Source organism: Lactuca serriola, chromosome 7, assembly GCF_051521515.1.
Source record: "Lactuca serriola cultivar US96UC23 chromosome 7, Lser_US96UC23_V15, whole genome shotgun sequence".
In the NCBI taxonomy this organism is placed as follows: Eukaryota; Viridiplantae; Streptophyta; class Magnoliopsida; order Asterales; family Asteraceae; genus Lactuca; species Lactuca serriola.
Window position 1 is genome coordinate 171406313 of NC_136414.1, and position 12500 is coordinate 171418812.

Sequence of the window (12500 nt, forward strand, 5' to 3'; positions counted from 1 at the left end):
AGATATAGAAAGTGTGCCGTGCTTGATTCATAAGATTCTATAGTAGAACCAGTATATTATTTCACTTAGCCTGCCTCTCCCATGACTTTCCGGACCAACCAACCCGGATCTGTCCTCGCAAGTCTCTCTGCATTTTGGAAGCAGAGCATGCAGAAAAATCGAGCAATGGATCTTAGAAGAATTCCACTTTTTTCGGCACGACTCTTTCTATTTCTGCGCTGACATTTGAGTTGTCTCTCTTCTTTCTTTCAATTGACACACTCGACGCAGATAACTCCGGTGGCCCCCGCTTCTGTCTCTATCAGGCGGCGACAGCCCCCACCTCCATAGCCACAGCATGGAGGAGCAGCTCCTTAATCCGCACTACAACCAATCAAAATGTTCTCCAGATCGATATATGATGCTAAACGGAGACCGAGATAGAGATAGAGGGCTGCCCCTTTGTTGGCTCTTCGAGACAAAAGCACTCATATGAATTGTGCTAATTCCCATGTTCCTTCTAGTCTCGTTTGGTTTCGAGAGCCTCCCCCTCCCCGTCCCTTACTCGTCTTTTGCGTCATCCTTTTTTTTCCGTATGCCGGGGAAAATGCCTCACCTTTCTACATGAATTATTAGAAGAATTTCCGTCTCTATAAAACAGAAGGAAAAGCCCGGGTGGAAGCACAAACTAAAGGAGAGAGGAAAAGTCGAAAGGGGGGAAGAAGTCTAGTGCTAGTTCTTACTGAAACTTCTTGATTTTATCTAACTTTCATTTTTGAGTGGTTTCTTTGTTCTCTTATTTGGATTGAAAGAAAGAAAAAACTTCCCTTTCTTTCTCTTCTTTTTTTTCCTTCGACGAATTGAAGCTATGACCAATGGCCCCCTAGCTGAATAGGCGTAAGAAAGCTACCTGAAAAAAAGGCAAGGTGCACCTTGGATTGAACTCGACGAATTGCGTTTTGCCAGATATATTTTTTTAGAAAGATTCCCATTAAAAAATAGAAAGAATCAAAATAGAAACTAAATACTAAATCAAGGCGCATACGCGGGAAGGGGGCCTTACTACTTCTTCATTCAGGGGGGGGAGACTAGCCTCATGACTTCCCACTGGGCGAGAGGTGCACCTAACCCACCTACCCACTCATCAATCACGGTGTTCAGCTGACTTGCACTGGTAGACCCCTATTGTATTGGAATTAGGCGCCCATCTTTTGACTGTTGTCAACTAATCTCTTCAATGTTAGATTCTACTCTATGTTAGAACATTTCTGTGAATGCTATTCTGATCTAAGTGGTCTTATTCTGTGTCCCGTGCTAGGAAGCATTACTCCTCTTTTCATTCCAAATTCAAGAATACGACCGATACGATTGATTGGTCTGTGCGCCTCTCTTATTACTTTTTTGTATTCCCCTGTTCTTCGGATACAATTCGATCCTTCTACGGCCAAATCTCAATTTGTGGAAAGCCTTCGATGGCTTCCTTATGAAAACATCCATTTTTATTTGGGTATAGACGGTATCTCTTTATTCTTCGTGATATTGACCACATTTCTGATCCCTATTTGCATTTTAGTGGGTTGGTCTGGTATGAGAAGTTATGGGAAAGAGTATATTACAACATCTCTAATTCGTGAATTTCTAATGATCGCCGTGTTCCGCATGCTGGATCCTCTACTATTCTATGTTCTTCCCGAAAGCGTGCTAATCCCTATGTTGTGCGGAGCTGAGCATCTTATATTCGCTGGGATCAAGCTTTTCCTCTGCAGGGGCCTTGTGCAGTAAACCCCCTACGGGCGGTCGTCCGTCGTCGTAAAGTAGTCCCCGCGAAGCTTTCGGGAAGAGGGGTAGTCTTGTGTGTAAGCATAGCATTTCTGGTCGAACCCACCCAACCCAACTAAGAAGAACCGAACCTGAAAAACACATCTTTTTCCTTTGGGGAGGGTACTCCGAGTAGTGGGTACCTCGTAGGACCTCGACCCGCCTACTCGGGTCTTGTATGGATATGCAGGAAGGGGTGCTCCTAGGTGTGTGTAGGGGTTGTGTTTGTTCGCGAGAATGGATTCCTCGTCAAGTCAGTTTGGGGGGTGTGGACACACTTGCGCGAATTCGGGTAACAGCTACAAGGGAGAAAGAAAAAGGAAACTGTACCCGACCAGGGATGGACGTAAACTCGTAAGCTACCGAGGGTAGGGATAATCGTCCAGGTCTTATTGTGAAAGAAAAAAGCCGCCCCGCCACAGCAGGCGGGTTGCTTCCTCTGTCGTCGCCGGGGAGCTCTTGGCGAGGAGACCTTAGGATAAGTTGCTAAAACAAACGGGGGGGGGGGGGGGGGGGAGGATCGACCCGTTCAGTAGAATTCCGAAGAAAGACTGTTGGCAGCAGGTGGAGACATTTCTTTTGCCCCTTAAAAAAAGAAAAAAAAAAACGAAATGCGGGCAGGGTGGAGCTCGGCAGAGGGTTCGAGAATAGGGTAGGGTCCAGTTCTTAAGATTCAGATAATAAAAAAGTTCCAAACCTTTATGCATGCACCTCCGTACAAGTGCTGCGTACAAGTTCCGGCCAGGATGATCGGGAAAGATCAAACCAATTTGAACCGCTCACATCACAGTAGTAGTAGCGTAAAGGCCGTAAGCCGGGGGGCGGCCATAACATAAAGCTATTACTTTCACACCTCTCTCTCTCTTTATCTATAGATATCTAAAAAGAGAGAGATCCGCTACGTGAGCAACCCGACTGTGCGTTACATGTGCTCTACAGGCTGCACTCCTTCTTTCTTCCCCCTTTTTTCTTTTGATTTGGAAGACGGGCGTTGCGTTTGGTTCGAAAGGCATGGTTTTCAGTATGTCTCCAGATAGGCCCCCCACTAGTCCGGCTAGCTAGTGAGTGGTTCTTTCGGGCGGGAAGCAGGCCGGGCCCTACGGGCGGGCATCCCCCACAACGCAAGCAGCATTGTTCGCCACCACCCGAGAAGCAAAAGATTATAGAGTCCAGGCTGAAAATACATGCATAGATAGTGGTCTAATGACAAGGCCGACGACGGAAGCTCGGGACGGAGCCGTATGATGCGGAAGTCTCACGTACGGTTCCCCGAGAAGGGAGTGGCTACCTACTGGAGCTTCGACCAATCACCACCGGTCAATTCCGCTTTGGGGCCACCCCTTACTCTACCATTATTATAGGGGTATGGGGTTCGAGACAAAGAAAGATCAAGGCAGCATATCAGCTTTTCCTTTATACTTTACTTGGATCTGTTTTTATGCTATTAGCTATTCTGTTGATTCTTTTCCAAACAGGAACCACCGATTTACAAATTTTATTAACCACAGAATTTAGTGAGCGGCGCCAAATCTTTCTATGGATTGCTTTTTTCGCCTCTTTCGCCGTCAAAGTGCCTATGGTACCAGTTCATATTTGGTTACCCGAAGCTCATGTAGAGGCACCTACGGCAGGATCCGTCATCTTGGCGGGAATTCTTTTAAAATTGGGAACCTACGGCTTTTTAAGATTTTCAATACCCATGTTTCCTGAAGCGACACTTTGTTTCACTCCTTTCATTTATACTTTAAGCGCGATTGCTATAATATATACTTCCTTGACCACTTTAAGACAGATCGATCTTAAGAAGATCATTGCTTACTCCTCAGTAGCTCATATGAATCTGGTGACTATTGGTATGTTTAGTCTGAACATACATGGAATTGGAGGTAGCATTCTACTGATGTTAAGTCATGGACTGGTTTCTTCAGCCCTTTTTCTATGTGTTGGTGTTCTATATGACCGACATAAGACTCGACTTGTTAGATATTACGGAGGTTTAGTGAGCACCATGCCGAATTTCTCTACCATTTTCTTCTTTTTCACTTTGGCCAATATGAGTTTACCTGGTACTAGCAGCTTTATCGGGGAATTTCTCATCTTAGTAGGAGCTTTCCAAAGAAATAGCTTAGTAGCCACATTAGCAGCTTGGGATGATTTTAGGCGCGGCGTATTCCCTTTGGCTATATAATCGTGTGGTTTCTGGGAATTTAAAACCGGATTTCCTCCATAAATTCTCCGATCTAAATGGTAGAGAAGTTTTCATATTTATACCTTTTCTTGTTGGAGTTGTTTGGATGGGTGTTTACCCCAAAGTGTTCCCGGACTGCATGCATACATCCGTAAGTAACTTAGTGCAACATGGAAAATTTCATTGAGAGGAATCAGCAAAGAAAAGAAAAAGGGTCAACATCTTAATGTGTATTTGAGAGATTGTCCTCGGGCTGAAGAGTGCCCACATCTAAATAAAGTATGAAAAAAATTCTAAAAATAAGCGAGAACTTCTTTTTCATTTTGGCAAAAAAAAAGAAAGCTCAATATAGGAATTTTTTTTTGGGGGGGGGGGGGTGGTCCACCGACAGGGACAACTGCCAGCAATTGAAAGAAAGTTGCGAACAGACAAAATGAGGATGTTTGACACCTCGATTGTCCCGAAGCCCTCTCATGCGAATTAAATCAACTTAGTCAATGTTTTGTCCGGTTTTACTGAAGGCAAAAAGAGCCTTAAATTGTCCAGCACCTTCGCGCGCATATGTACATTCCGTCGTTAAAGTGCTCCTACCTTTCCTTTTCAAGGAGAAGCGGTTGAGAGCAATCGAGAAGAGCTACTCGACTCAAAGACGAGAGGAAGCGAGTGAAAAGGAAGGATAGGGGGAGGAAGATGACTATCTAAAGCCGATAGTCCAGTAGGTCCTTGTAAGGCGAGTGGAAGGAAGTGACTCGACCGATAGGTTGAGGAAGTCGGGCAGGTCTGGAGGTAGTGCCTCCTAAGAGAGATGATAACTGCACCATTCAAGATCAATGCTTGCATCCGGAGATAGATGGGCGAAAGATGGACGAAAGCCCTTGAAAGTGGAACTGATTCTTATCTGGTTGTTCAAAGCCTGCCTACTTTTGATGACATGAGATTCAAGACCCCCTTAAATAAAGTAAAGGCAGCTGATCCCGATTTCCTTGATCCTTCATCTGGCTGGGCTGTCGATAGAGTAAGCTGGATGTGCTAGTCGATCTTGTAACCCACGAAAGCTCAAGAAAGAGAATGTCCTCTCAAGGCCGGTCTTTCAACCGCCTCCTTTAAAAATCACCTGGCATTCCTCTAGTTAATCTGCCGCGGGGTAGGGAGGTCCCTCTCTAGTTCATAACCTTTCTTCCAAAGCCTCCCCCGATTCTACTTTTGGCAGGCCATGGCGCGGATAAAAGCTTATGGGTTTTCTCCTGCTTATTCATTAGGGCGAGTGGATGTCAATGGAGGGGATCATAGTCTTTCAACTCATCTGGAATATCACGGAGCAGCTTCGTGCCCCTGTTCCGGTCCCCGATGCAGCCCCGTCATCAGTAGCTAAAACCAAGGTCGGCCCTCCCCCATAAGGCCCCGGAAGTTGTATCTTATTGAGTGGACTTATCAGCATCACGCTTCAAAAAAAGTGTCCAACTCTGCGCGTGACTCGCATTGGCAACTTTATCCCACCCTACATCAGCCGGTGTGTGTGAGCTTCGCTCCTTATAGCTATAGTTCTACACCGCCGCCGGCCACTTTCGTTCCTCTACCGTATCCATTGATGGGATTTCTTCTCGACTGGCGTATTACGCACTCGGGCCAATCTACTACACGCTAATAATGGTCTTTTGGATTGAATATCCTACAAAAATGGAAAGTGGTTGGCCGTTCGATCGAGTCCATCCCTTGAAGTCGTACCCTCCCAGGATGCATGAGTCTTCCGCCGATTGACAGAAATGCCGATTAAGCAATTCCTCCCATCCCGATAAAGGGAGTCACCCGTGATTCGATAGTTCCATTTTCCGCCGATGCAGGCCGATTGGGATCCCAGCAGTCAAACCACTATCTTCGTTCCTCACCCTCCTTCCAATCAAATCTCTTCTAAGGTGCCCGGAGGCAGGGGAAACAAAGGAGGGATTGATCGACCAACTTGAACAGATCCATAACCTGGTTCCATCTGTCCTGAATGAGGGAATTAAGGCGGGTATAGTCGAACTGGTTGATTCTAGGGTGATAAGCAGCTGTATCCGTATCAAGCCTACCATCTCTTCTCACGAAAGTCTTTCCACCCCGTCTCCGAATTGAAATATCTGTGGCCCTGCTTCAAAGCCCATCTACACACTCCAGCTGCCTCCTTTTGAGCTAGTCAAGCAGGCGTTGAACACGGACTGAGACTCTCCCGCCCCTTCGACAGCAATTCCTGCACTTGACGTCGGATCTCCTCATTCCCAAATGGGGATAAGCGAGAAGCCGCTTTGCAGGGTAGACTCACTCCTACCTACAACTAAATCTGCTTCTATATCCTCCTCTTAGGGGGTAATCAAGCCGGAAGAGTGTTGCAGAAAGATCTGCACTTCCCTTTTACAACATAGGAGGGAGGGGGCCTCCTTCCTAAAAAAAAAAGCCTTTCCGATTGCCTCAGCCCTTATCTCTTAAAGCTACGGCATCCCACCGATCCTCGGCTCTGCTAGTTGGCTTTGCTATCAAGGCATAGCATTCTATGGACTCTTCCACCACGTCCAGAAATGCTATGCCAACACCCTTTCTCCTTAGCCAACCAAAGTCTTCTGATGGCAATAACCGCGTTTGCCGTTCAAAGTCAACCGGTGTTCTCCCTACGCAGGTAACACCCTACTCGTATTACCACGGTCTTCCGAGTAGGATATGTAATACATAGGGACGACCTCACACCAGACGTCCTGCTTGAACTTCCCCAGCCCCAACTGATCCACCATCTCCGTGGACGCTATGTTATCCGAACTCCCAGCATCAATGATCATCTTTGCACTGTCCAATTCGGACATAGATTCGGAATACAGCCTTCCGTCTCCTCCTCCTTTCTGCTGGCGTTGGCTCACGTTGCCACACAATCTAACGACAGCGAAACAGTCTCCTCTCCTAAGCTTCAGAACCCCCGCTATGTTTCCGACTTTCACTTACCTTTAGAGCTTCCCGGGCTCTAGGCTCCACAACGTGCACTCTTCCATCTTCAGCTGGTCTATTCTGCACTCCCCCAGCAGCATTCGTTCATCTGAACATTGGGGCAGTAACGAGAAAAATGCCCCACTCCCCCACATTCATAACAGTTACCGGATCTCCTCTGCAGCAAGCTCTGCTGGCCTCGCGCTCCAAACTGATGGCGTCTCGACGTTCTCCTTGAAGCCGTCCTGTCGCTATCCCCCTTTAAGAAGTTTGTAAAAAGGCTCAAGTTTTTTGGCTTCCTATAATAGAAACCCCTCCTAGGTTGTGGCAACTTTCTACTCCTCCTGAGCTGTCTTGTCGTAAAAAAAAGAAAATTGCTTCGAGCATCCGGCTTCACCACCGCTGCCTGCTCTCTCCTTCTTCGGCACTTCCCAGTCCAAAACAGACCTGATCTTCTCTTGATCCATCTGAATCACACCCTTGCTGATCCAATGGCCAAGAAATAGCACTTTAGTCTGAGTACCCTTTCACGTACAGCCTCTTTTCCTGCTACACCCGGAACACTGTACTCAGGGTTCCAAACCTCCAGTGAGTGACTATAAACGATTATGTCATCGAGGTTTTCCTGGTCAAGGTAAGGCTTTGAGTTATCCGTTTAAGTGCGGAACAAGACCTGAATTAGGATGATATTCATAGAGCGGTTACTCTTTGTGTACGTTATGGAGTCTCCACTCCATGTTGAAAGCTCTTTCAAATAGCATGAGCGTTGAAAGTCTTCAATTAGACTAGAGCGTTAGATTCTTTTTTTTTTTTTTTTTTTTACTTCTTTAAAAGGGGAATGAATGGAATGAAGAAAAGAAAAGAAGAGAGGAGGAAAGTGGTTCACTGGAGTTTGTCTCTTGAAAATGGTTATTATCTTGAAGGTCTTTTTCTCTATTTTCTTTCATGGTATTAAAGCCAACAAACAAGAGAATTAGGGTGTTAAAAAAAGAACCCCAAACCTGCTTGTTTAGAGAATAAAACTGTTCCTGTCTGCTTTTTCTTTTTTGATTGATTTTATGACCGATAGAAATGGAAACTTTTTTATTAGATGCCCTATACCCACCCTCTTTGGTAGATCCTAACACGAATTATGTACACTACACAATGAGGATCACAATCATTGATACAGTTTGGATACCAAGCTATCTTATCAATATATTTACAAAAAAGCCTTCGATGTAGTGATGAAATTGTGATACATAATCAATCCTATTTGTTTTGTTCATTACTAAAGAATCCTATAAAATCTTTCTCTTTACCCTTTGAATTACTCATATATATATCCTATGAATTTCATTTCGCACCGGAAACTATTATAGGAGAAGTTCGAATCCGTTCCGTTCGGATATTGATCGGTCTTGGTTTGACATGGTTTACGCGTTACTGGTTCCCGGAAGAGTTAATATCTCCATTAGCTAAACCCTTTCTTATTCTTACCTTGCCTTTGGACTCGTATTTTGTTCGTACACAATCAACGGAGGCCTCCCCGACATATCTTGCAACGTCTTCAATAGCATGCTCTTACTTCGTCTTTCCCTTAATAAGTCATCAAATTTGGTGCTTTTTGATCCCCAGTTGCTATGGGGAACAAAGGACGAAATACAATCGATTCCTCCATTTAAGTGGTTCTCGCTTCTCCTTGTTCCTGTTCCTAACTCCTCCCCGGGTAGTTCCCAATGTTTGGCACTTTCCATACTTGATGGGTGCAACATCAACAAATTCGCTCATGATCAAGTTACAACCTAAGATCTATGACCATATTATGTTAACTGTTCGTATTTCGTTCATTCCATCGGTATGCTCCCAGGTACCTGTAATTGTGATCCGTTTGCCAGAACCAAGGGGTCTTTCTGTGGAAACCTCCACGAACAATCGTCGTTTTTTGATGGTTTTTCCGCTTCTCACAGCTGCTCTTTCCACACCTCCGGATATCTGGTGCCAAATCGTCGCCCCTTTCCTTATTTTTTCGATAATAGAGTTGGCTATCTCTGTGGCATCGATTGTACAAGTTCGTGAAGAGGGCTGGACGAGTGGAATGAGGGAGAGCGGCTCGATCGACAAAAAAGAATAGTAGCCCCCTAGAACCTGGCAAAGTCATTATCATTATCAATGAATTCCCGAGCAATTCTCAACCAACATATGCGATTCATTCCCGTAAAGATTCTAACACACAGAAGACTCCTTACCTTAGGAGCGGGATGAGTGATACATCCGGCGAGCGCCGGTGAAGAACACAAGGAAAGCAGGAGCTCGGGTATTGATATATTCCATCAATAGAAAGGAGGCAGACTGGTAATAAGGCCGACCGCATAGGGGGAGGGAACCGAAAAGCTAAGCTTTGCGGAGCGGACCAATCTTCCGTACCGCCCCCCTGACTCTCTCCCTATAAAAAAAGCCTGCGGGAAGCGCGAAGAGCTAAGCCACTAATGTCGTGGCGAAGGTTATACCTCGGAAAGTCCGCGAAGTTAAGGTTTTGTATGTATTATATCCTTTTGATCGAGCGACAACTTCTAAGGAAGGTCTTCATTCCCCTTTTAAAGAAGTAAAAAAAAAGTTAGGGAAGGGAAATGGAGAGAGATAAAGTTGCAGAAGTGCTTCTAGATCTCATGGAATAAGGCATAATTTAGAACAAAACTTTCCATCTCTTGCTTTCATAGAAAAAAAATTTATGAAAATCCCGATTACATTACCGCAGGCCAAAATGAAATTTTGAAAAGCAAGCCAGAGAAAAGCATCGTTGAGATAATACCTTTCATCCTAATCTCATCTACTGAAAAAGGGGCCCTCTTGATCACCTGAAGAGATTTTTAGGCAGAATTGGCATAATTATTACCGTGAGGATTGAGCTGCCAAAAGATATTATCCTCCCTATCAAAAAAGCAAAAATAAAGTATTCTGAAGCCAAATGCTTTTGGATGGGTAGTTGAATAGAGGGATAAATCCTTTTTTCTCCTTCATATTGAATGTAGTCTATCACTTTGAGATCATGAGAACCTTGTGAATTGATATAAATTATGGCATGCATCTCTGAGTAGAGTGGCATGGCCAAACATCATCCCAGAAACGAATCAGCTTACCATTGCCCAACCAAAGTCTAGCCCAAGTTCTGCCTGAAAGTCTTTCTGTATCAAATAAGACCTTTCTAGATGCAGGATATTTAAGAGGTGGGTTGGTCAATCCATTTTTTCCATTGGAGAGGTACTTAGCAGCCAAATATGCGCACCGTGGCTTTTTATTTTCCTTTGGAAATAGCCATAGCCACTTCATAAGAAAGGCTGACTTGGTTGAAGTCCACCTCCTTCGTTAAGGTGATTAAAAAAATCCAGACCATAAAAAGAAAAAAAAGATTTTCTTTTTTGTATGGGATGCTAGTAAGGATGAACATGACGAGGTCTTATTTCATTACTTTTTTTTATTTAAATTCAAACATATCTATCTCAATCTTGTGGAAATTTTATCTTCAAATAACATTTGAAGGAGTAGGGAAGGCTACTCTTGGAATTAGGATTATGGTGGGGTCATAAGAGATGGAAATAGTGCTGTCATGTGGAATTGAACAGAGATCCCTTCTAGGGATCAAAGATGCAAACTTTGCAGAAGCAGAAACTCTCCTGCATGGCCATGGTTTTGTCCAAACTCTTGATTCTTTTCAAGTCATCATATCAAACAAAAAGGGGTTCTCTTAACTTAGATGGACGAATGGTAATAATCAAGAACCTAGGCGCCTATGCTTTATCCTGAGAAAACATTTCTCAATCTATGTTGAGTTCAAATTCATCATGTGAAGAGGGAAGGGACTCATTTAGCTGACCGTCAAGCTAACTTGGGTGTTAGGCTGCAGTCTTGTAGTCAGTGGACGGGAGGTCTTCCATTCCAGAAGAGATTGTAATTTCACTCTTTCCCCCACTTCTCATCTCTCTGTGGGACTTGTTCCCTCTTCAACTCAGCGTAGATAGGCATTTTTATTGAGAATGTAAAGATCCCACCTTACCTTAAAAAAAAAGTAGCCGAGCCGAAGGAGCTGTCACAAATAGAATTTGAGTACCACGGGGAAAAGCTAGCTGGATAAACAAGACAGGGATCACCCGCTCGGCAATGCTACCTTGGGGAGGAGACAAAAGACTTTAATATAACAATGGAAACTCATATTCTAAAGCTTTTTCGATATATGAACAAGATTACTATGGAAGAGTTGGTGAACATTGTTCTGACTCATAGCTCTAAGATGACTAGCATGAATGAGCCAGCTTCAACACCACCTAGACTCTTAATCATAGACAGACTTGCGACCTCAACATAAAAGGATGAGCCTGGTCTGTCTATTTGTACGCATTGGCTTAATTCACTCCTAACCTCCCGTAAAGAACACATAATGAAAACAGCCTGGTAAGGCTGTACAAGGGGAAGGGCTTTGATAAGAAAGAGTTTGGGGGTGTCCCGCTTAGTTAACAAACATCGAGTTTAAATTAAAGTCGAGGCAGCATGGATACGAGACTCTTTAAGTGAAGTTTGGGAAAATTATGGTTTTCTATCTTCATATTTAAAAATGGGAGAATCACCAAGGCCTTTCAGGGATTCGGCGCCCCCCCCCCCCCCCCAAGCTAGACGCTTCACCTACCTGGCCCCAGATAGAATGAGTTTTCCTAGCCCTAGTCTTACTAAGAGGTTGAATTGCTCTATAGGATAGTAGGCGAATGAATCGCATTAGTGCGATTTGGCTCGCTGAATCGCCCAGCGAACAAATAACCTCCTTGCTTTCTTAAAAAAAAAGCAGACCCGCGCGAATCGCGTCTTCGATCTTGCATATAAATAAATGAAAAAAATCTTTATTTATTTATCAACCGGGTCAACTGACGCCAGCATCACCACTACGAAAACTCAATTTCCTTAGTCCTTTTTCTGTGAAACAAAGCCAAGCCTTTTCCGCCTTCCATCCTGCGTTTCCCTGCTTGAGACTCTTTTTCTTAGCCCAGTCATGAACCACCTGGTTGGAGCCATGGTCTACCCAGCAGTGCTTCATATCCTCCTTGCTCTTTGTCTAAGATTGGACTAAAGGTACCAAAGAAGGCAGACTTTTTTCTTGTTTTTCTTTTGTCTAAGAAGCCCGTAGGTTGTACGCCAGCCATACGTAGCTGGAACTGTGATGGCCACAATGCTTAGCTATTGCCGATCCCCAAGACGCCTTTGGTTGAATGTTCACACCTGATCCACCGTCTGCACTTCCTACATTCACTCCCGGAAATTGAAACAGGAAAACAGGAATTGTAACCTCCCGGTCTGCTGTAGTCAGCCTCACGGTGTGCCTGACTGGCGAGTCTGCCGTCTCCACGGCTTTCCCTTTTTCGGGCTGCTCCTCAAGCCTGCGAGTGCCAATCTTCGCTTGGGCCGGCTCTGAGGCTCTACCCTGGCTTTTCATTGGTTTCTCCCAGGGGCCTTTATCGTATCGCGCGCATCTTCCAGCAATCGGGGGAGGCCCCGAGTACATAGACGGGGCGGTCCTGGGGATGAAAGTACATTCCCTCGT